The sequence below is a fragment of the Bos indicus x Bos taurus genome, chromosome 6 (genome assembly GCF_003369695.1).
Source record: "Bos indicus x Bos taurus breed Angus x Brahman F1 hybrid chromosome 6, Bos_hybrid_MaternalHap_v2.0, whole genome shotgun sequence".
NCBI classification, from domain to species: Eukaryota; Metazoa; Chordata; class Mammalia; order Artiodactyla; family Bovidae; genus Bos; species Bos indicus x Bos taurus.
In genome coordinates this window covers 116,616,766-116,624,426 of record NC_040081.1, presented here as the reverse complement: position 1 = coordinate 116,624,426, position 7,661 = coordinate 116,616,766, and the positions used below count along the sequence as shown (strand labels likewise).

The following is a 7,661-nucleotide window of genomic DNA, read 5'->3' as shown; positions in this document are numbered from 1 at the left end:
TCGTGCACCCTCCCGCGTGCTCCCATCCCGCACCCACGCGCCGGCCGCCGAGCAAGCGGCGTCTGCGAACCGGGGTTTTAAGAGTCCTTTTGGGCTCCTTGGGGCCATGAGGTCGGGAGAGGCAGCGGCGCCGCCCCCGGAGGGTTCCTCTGAGATAACCGGCCCTTGTGCTTGAGATCCGGGGACCGAGGAGGGCACAGGCGTGGGCGGGGAAGCTCCCCCTGAACCGGGGCGGTGGAGGTGGTCCCTGGGAAGCGGCCAGGTGCGAGGCCGAAGTCGGTGTAAATCCAACGTCCCCCAGCCCCAGCGAGCGACCTGTGCTTCGTTCCAGAACTCTTCCTGGCACTCGAGAGTCAGGAAAGCTCTCCAGGGTGGGAGGTCTCCCGGCCCCGGGGTCAAGATGCTCTGGTTATGAGCAAGGACGGAGGCTGGCCCTGGGAGACCGTGATGTCTAGAGCAGCGGTGTCCTGGCAGTGGGAGTGCTGTCAGGCGGCCTTGGAGACACGCAGTGCCCCTGTTTTCATAGGTGAGAAGCACTGAACCAGACAGCCGCGGGCTGGTGAAACGTGAGGAACCGTCCTGAGAGCAGCTGGCCTCTATGCATCCTGCAGATCCACAAGCCAGCGAGAAAGTGTGGGTGGGTTTGATAAGCGACGACAGGGGAGCCGGGTAGCTATCCACAGAACAGATGCTTTTAAACTCGCGCTTGGTACTCAACTGTGAGATTACCTCCCAAATTGGATTAATTAGAACATTTAGGGGAAATAAGAAAACAGGGTTAAATGAACATTCAGCAAGTTTCTGAGAGAACTTTCCTGAACACAGACACAAAACCACTCACAAGGAAGGGAAAGCCCGGAACCCCAGACCTGGGCGCGTGTCTGGCCCACACACCCCTCTCGTTCTCTCAGTTAACTGGGGATGGGGCCCCTGAAGCGGCTCCTCCAGCCCCTCCTGTCCGAGACTAGGGTTCTCCTTCTGTCCCTGGTCCCCGGCCCAGGGTCACCTGCCCCTCTCCAGTCCAGCAAGCTGCACAGTGAGTGTGAGAACGGAAATCGGATTCCGCTGTGCCGTGCTCAGAGCCCTGCCGGCTTCTCATCGCACTGGGCGGGTCACAGAGCCCCGGGCCGGCCGCCTGCCTCTCCCCCAGCCTTCCTTCCGCGCCCGGCCCATGCTCCATCCTGGCATCCTCCTCCCTCCTGCCGCATCTGCGGTTTCTGCTGCCTTCCCGTCCCGCTGCTTCCCGTGGTCAGTTTCTCCTACACGCCCCATGCCTGCTTTCGGACTCAGCTTTGTCTGGGCCTCCTTCCTGCTGCCCTGTGAGTGCCCTGAGGACAGGGGGTCTGCACCCCTGCCCTTCTGTATTTGAGGTGGGAGACCACTGGATGGAGGCATGGGAGGAACTGACCAGCCCTCCACACGTCCCTGTCCCACATGTATTCCCTGCATTCTCAGGACCAGTCCAGGGCACCCAGGCCGCAGGCTCCCGCCTCTGATGCGCCAACACCCCTCACCCGTCCCCACCTTGGAGCATGGCCCTAAGGACCTGGAATCGCCTGCAGAGAACTGCCCTGCAGACCAAGGCTGGGCTGGCGGGCAAGGAGGCCTGGAGAAGCTCACCCCTGTCTCCCCACAGCGCAGGGCGGGCCTGGACCTAGGACAGAGCCCCCACCCCACCCGGCCAGCTCTGCTGTCACCTCCTGGTGAAGCCCCCTCCCAGGAGGACTCACCCCCTGGAAGGAGGGCCTGGGAGGAGCCCCAGCCCTTCAGCTGGACCTGCATGTGTACCCAGAATACGTCTTGGGGCTTCAGTCCTGCCTCCCTAACAGCCCTCTACAGAGATGGGCCCAAGAAGACTGGAATGTGTTGGTTCTTTCAGGAAGAGACCAGACCCTGCCACAAGGTCACCAGACGGGTTGCACCTGCAGTCCAGGCTTCTTAAGGAATGCTAGAATTTTTCTAATGCCAAAAGTTAATATTTTACTTTTTCTCTGTGAACAAGAGAAGGTCCTGTCTCTGAGTCACTCTGAATGCTGTTCAGATCCTGCATAATTTCTAAAACAGTGGGCAGTGTGGACACCAGCCATGTGCCCCGTGTCCATCACTGCTGTGGGCCATCCACTCTCCCTGGGCTCAGTGGTCCCTGCAGGCACATCGTGGGCGCCCCCCAAGAAAGCTGTGTCCCCCACAGGCCTGAAAGGCAGCCTCAGATGCAGCTTCTGGCTGAACAGGAGTGGCTCTGGCTGCTCTCACCGGCATCAGGGCATGCGGGCCGCTGCCCACTTTCACCACCCCTGAGGTCAGTGTGCCTGAGGGTCTGCTTGGGTGCGGGCAGGAAGCAGAAATGGCCATGCAGAGGGTTGTGGCAGGTGGGAGGAGGGGGCAGGTGTGGAGTCTGAGGCAGGGAAGGGGCAGCCCCGCAGGGATCTTGGGAAGGCAGTGCAGAAAAGGAGGCAGGGCATGGCTGGGAGAGGCAGGAGACTGTGGCTCGCAAGGGCAGGGCCCTGGGTCCGGCTCCTGCTCCTGAACAGGAGGGGCGGTGCACAAGGCAGGGGCCCCTCCCAGCCCTCCAGGAGAAAGCCAGAGTAGCAGGAGAGGCCGGCCACGGCTGCAGGTGGCAGGGCCTGGAGGACTTGGGGCTGGGACCCCAGGGTCGGGCGGCCATCTGCCTCCACCAGGAGCTGGAGGGCCAGCAGGTCAGCGGGGGAGAAACCGCAGCCCCTGGACGTACAGTGAGGAGAGGGTGGCAGAGAGGGGAGGCTCCCACAGCCTGAGTGGACTTCGGACTCCCGCAGGAGGGGCCCTTTCACCATGGTTCCGTGCTGCAGCTCCGGTGCCAGGGACCAGTTCCAGCTGAGACCGGACACATGTCCCTCCGCATGTCCTGCGCCCAGGGGTACATTCCTGACCCCATCCCTCCGTCCCGAGCACCTCTCCTTGCACCGGGGCTCCGGCCCCAAAGCCCCGGGCTCCCCACTGCGTGTGCCCAGAGCTGTGATCACGAGGCCCTGGTGAACCTCGTGGTTGTCGTGGACATGCCACGTCCACAGCCTTGAATTCAACTTAAGTCCTTGCACCTGCCGTGTGTGGGAGCCGCACTCCCTTCCGGGTCACTTCGCACTGGAACCAACCGGGAGGGACAGCGCATCCTCCCTCCCACTGCCCGAGCAACCTTCCGAGGCCAGCGCCTCCCCCAGGGCCCATCACTGCACCCCAGGCTACAGGTGTCTTGGTCCGTACCACCTCAGCATCACCTCGTGGTCCACTGATGCAGGGCCTGGAAACTTCGATGAGCTGCTGGAAGGGAGCACCAGGCTGCCAACGAGACGCCGGCCAGGTCAACAAAGCGTCGCAGGTGCACCTGAAGCAGAAACGGACGGATGCCGCAGTGCTCGTGATCCAGCATGCAAAGCGCCCCAGAACTTGTGTACGAGCCTCGGGGTTTCGGCCGTGAGAGGAGGAGGCTCGTGACACCTCCCGTCAAGGGAACTGCCGACTGGGGGGGGCTCCAAGGGGGTGGACTGGGGCTGCGGCCACGGGGTGGTGCTCTTCCCTGCCGGACCAGGTCCCATCTCTTTGATCATAAGCGGGGTAAAAGTCGGCGGTCTAGCAGGCTGTCTAGGACTCCAAGAAACACGGTGTGTTGCCCCAAAGCTGCTCCTAACGCCCTTGTGTGCGAGGTGTGTGGAGGGCCCACATACAGCAAGACCCTGCCCAGCTCCCAGCTGAGGAGGCTCTCCTTGAGTGTGGGGATGCCACCTTGGGTGGTGAGGGAGAAGGGGTCCCGCCGTGCAGGTCCTCTTGAGACGCGTCCCGTGGGTGAGTTCAGCGAAAGCCTGGAACTCGTGAGGTATCCGCTGAGTCTGGGTGACAGGGACACTTACGGATGGAACTGTGCCCCAGCCCTGCTGGTCACATGCTGTGGTCCCAACCCCATATACCACCAAGTGTTCCCTTATCTGGAGAGAGGTGAGGTCAGCAAGGTGGGCCCTAACCGTGACCGGTGTCCTCATAAGAGGAGAGGATGGAGCTACCAGACAGATGTCCCGGGAGAAGACACTGTGAGGATGTGGGCGGAGATCAGTGAAGCTAAGGGCTCCAGCATCCCTCAGGGTGAGGGGAGAAGCCAGGACAGACTCCCCTCCTCACACCTCAGTAGGCACCCCTCTGCTGCCACCTTGGCCTCAAGAACCGAGCCACTAAACGTCTGTTCTGTAAGCCAGCCAGTCTGCGGTGGTTTGATATGGCAATGCTAGCAAGCCAATACAGAGGGGAACAGTGAACGTGCTGAAGATAAGACCAGAGAGATCTTAGAAGTAAAGCAAAGGAGACTTGCAGCTCTGGCGTTCCCCATAATGAAGAGCCCCAGACCTGCTGCCACAGAACTTGCAGAGACAAAACATGGAGCCGATTCATGAGGAAGCCGGACACAAGCAGAGTGCATGCGGACGGACAGGCCCGGAAGGCTGGTCTCAGAGCCTCAGGGGTTCAGTCTTGACACCCCGGCCTTCCTGAGACAAGGGCCCTCACGGGGGACACCCTCTGGAGGAACACAGAGCGGGAGGCCCGTGGGCCTGGGCTGCTGAGGCGAGGGGCTCAGGCCCTGCTGGAGCTGCGCACTCGGCCGCTCAGCCGCGTCCCGCTGGGCGAGGTGGGCTGCTGCAGTGTCAGCCGCTCAGCCGCGTCCCGCTGGGCGAGGTGGGCTGCTGCAGTTGGACCACAAAGAGGGCTGAGCGCTGAAGAATTGACGCTTTCGAGCTGCGGTGCCGGGGAAGACTCTTGAGAGTCCCTTGGGCTGCAAGGAGATCCAACCAGTCCACGCCAAAGGAAACTAACACTGAATGTTCATTGGAAGAACTGAGCTGTAACTGAAAGTCAGTACTGTGGCCAGCTGGTGCAAAGAGCTGACTCATTGGAAAAGACCCTGATGCGGGGAGAGATTGAGGACAGGAGAAGGGGACGACAGAGGATGAGATGACGGGATGGCATCATTGACTAAATAGACATGAATTTAAGCAAACTCTGGGAGATGGTGAAGGACAGGGAAGCGTGGTGTGCTTCAGTCCACTGGGTCACAAAAAGTCAGACATGCCTTAGGGACTGAACAAGAGCAACAGCAAGCAATAATCGCATTAAAATTAAACGGAGAAAATTGGCCACTTTTTAAAAAAAATCACTTGCCAAAGTGGTTGAAGAAAACCAAATCCAGCTATTTCCTAACCCCAGTTACTGATTTTCCGTCACCGAGTTTCGACGTGACCTTGTTACACAACAGTTGGAAACTAATGTGAACTACAGAAGTCATAGTGTGGCGAGACTGAAGAAGGAATGAGGAAAGAAGGCTGTACCGAACAACGTTAGGGATGAACGATGAGACGTAACCGCAGACAAAATGGAGATTTTTTAAGTCAAAGAAGACACTGCAACCGACTTTGCCAACAAATTCAAAGCTTAAATCAAATACAAAATATTCTCTTAAAAATTAAACTTACCAAAGCTCCCTCAGGGAATCCCCTGGTGGTCCAGTGGTTCCAGACTTCGTACTTCCAGCACAGAGGGTGTGGGTCCCATCCCTGGCTGAGGAGGTAAGACCTTGCAAGCCACGAGGCCAAAAAAACACTAACACAAACAAAGCAAAAAACTCACTCAAGAAACAATAGAATACCCAAATAGCCCAATAACGGCAAAGAAAATGAACTACCAGTCTAAAGATCTACCCCCACCCAAAAGTGCAGATGGCTTAAAGAAAAGTTCTATCAAATATTTAACAAGCAGGTAATCCAAATCTTATCAAAGTATTTCAGGTAATTAAGAAGTAGGAAGTCTACCCAAATAATCTTGAGACATCAACCCAGATGTTACAATGAAATTTTTAAAAATACAGATTAGTCATATTTAGAAACAGAAATATGAAATTATCAAATAAAACATTAACAAATCAAATCTGTCGATATGTATCAAAAATAATTGCACCAAATTAAGTTTGTTTCAGGGAAGTAAGAGTGATGTATCATTAGAAAACATATTAACTTGGAACACATTAACAATGAATGAAAAATTTTCACTGAATCATCACAATAAATACAAGAAACGTTTATAAAATCTAACAAACATTTTTTTTTCCATCAAGAGGAAATCCACATAATAGAAAATTCAATCATTTTGAAGTGGACAATTCAGTGGCTTCTAGTACATTTGGTGCTATGCAACCATCACACTATACAATTCTAGACCATTTTCATGACCCCCTAAGAGCTGACTGTGGCTCAGATCATGAACTCCTCATTGCAAAATTCAGACTTAAACTGAAGAAAGTAGGTAAAACCAATAGATGATTCAGGTATGACCTAAATCAAATCCCTTATGATTATACAGTGGAAGTGAGAAATAGATTCAAGGAATTAGATCTGGTAGACAGAGTGTGTGAAGAATTATGGGTGGAGGTTCATAACATTGTACAGGAGGTGTTGACCAAAACCATCCCCAAGAAAAAGGAATGCAAAAAAGCAAAATGGTTGTCTGAGGAGGCCTTATAAATAGCTGAGAAAAGAAGAGAAGCATAAGGCAAAGGAGAAAAGGAAATATATACCCATCTCAATGCAGAGTTCCAAAGAATAGCAAGGAGAGATAAGAAATCAATGCACAGAAAGAGGAATCAATGCACAGAAAGAGGAAAACAATAGAATGTGAAAGACTAGAGATCTCTTCAAGAAAATTAGATGTACCAAGTGAACACTTCATGTAAAAATGGGCTCAACAAAGGACAGAAACAGAATGGACTGAAAAGAAACAGAAAATATTAAGAGATGGCAAGAATACACAGAACTATACAAAAATCTCAATGATGCAGATAACCACGATGGCATGATCACTCTCCTAGAACGAGACATCCTGGAGTACGAAGTCAAGTAGGCCTTAGGAATCATCACTATGAACAAAGCTAGTGGAAATGGTGGAATTCCAGCTGAGATATTTCAAATCCGAAAAGATGATGCTGTGAAAGTGCTGCACTCAATATGCCAGCAAATTTGGAAAACTCAGCAGTGGTTACAGGACTGGAAAAGGTCAGCTTTCATTCCAATCCCAAAGAAAGGCAATGCCAAAGAATGTTCAAACTACCACACAATTGCACTCATCTCACACACTAGCAAAGTAATGCTCAAAATTCTCCAAGCTAGCCTTCAACAGTATGTGAACCGAGAACTTCCAGATGTTCAAGCTGGATTTAGAAAAGGCAGAGGAAGCAGAGATCAAATTGCCAACATCCGCTGGATCATGGAAAAAGCAAGAGAGTTCCAGAAAAACATCTATTTCTGCTTTATTGACTATGCCAAAGCCTTTGACTGTGTGGATCACAATAAACTGTAGAAAATTCTGAAAGAGATGGGAGTACCAGACCACCTGACCTGCCTCTTGAGAAACCTGTATGCAGGTCAGGAAGCAACAGAACTGGACATGGAACGACAGACTGGTTCCAAATAGGAAAAGAAGTACATCAAGGCTGTATATTGTCACCCTACTTATTTAACTTCTATGCAGAGTACATCATGAGCAACGCTGGGCTGGAAGAAGCACAAGCTGGAATCAAGATTGCCAGGAGAAATATCAGTAACCTCAGATATGCAGATGACACCACCCTTATGGCAGAAAGTGAAGAGGAA

At 53.6% G+C, this 7,661-nt stretch overlaps 1 long non-coding RNA gene across 1 annotated transcript; it reads left to right on the top strand.

Annotated features, from left to right (window-relative positions):
• The first annotated feature begins 75 nt into the window (after positions 1-75).
• On the top strand, positions 76-3,216 carry LOC113894591. The gene is made up of 2 exons (XR_003511627.1): positions 76-637; positions 1,456-3,216. It is a non-coding gene; the product is annotated as an uncharacterized LOC113894591 (long non-coding RNA).
• Positions 3,217-7,661: the final 4,445 nt, after the last annotated feature.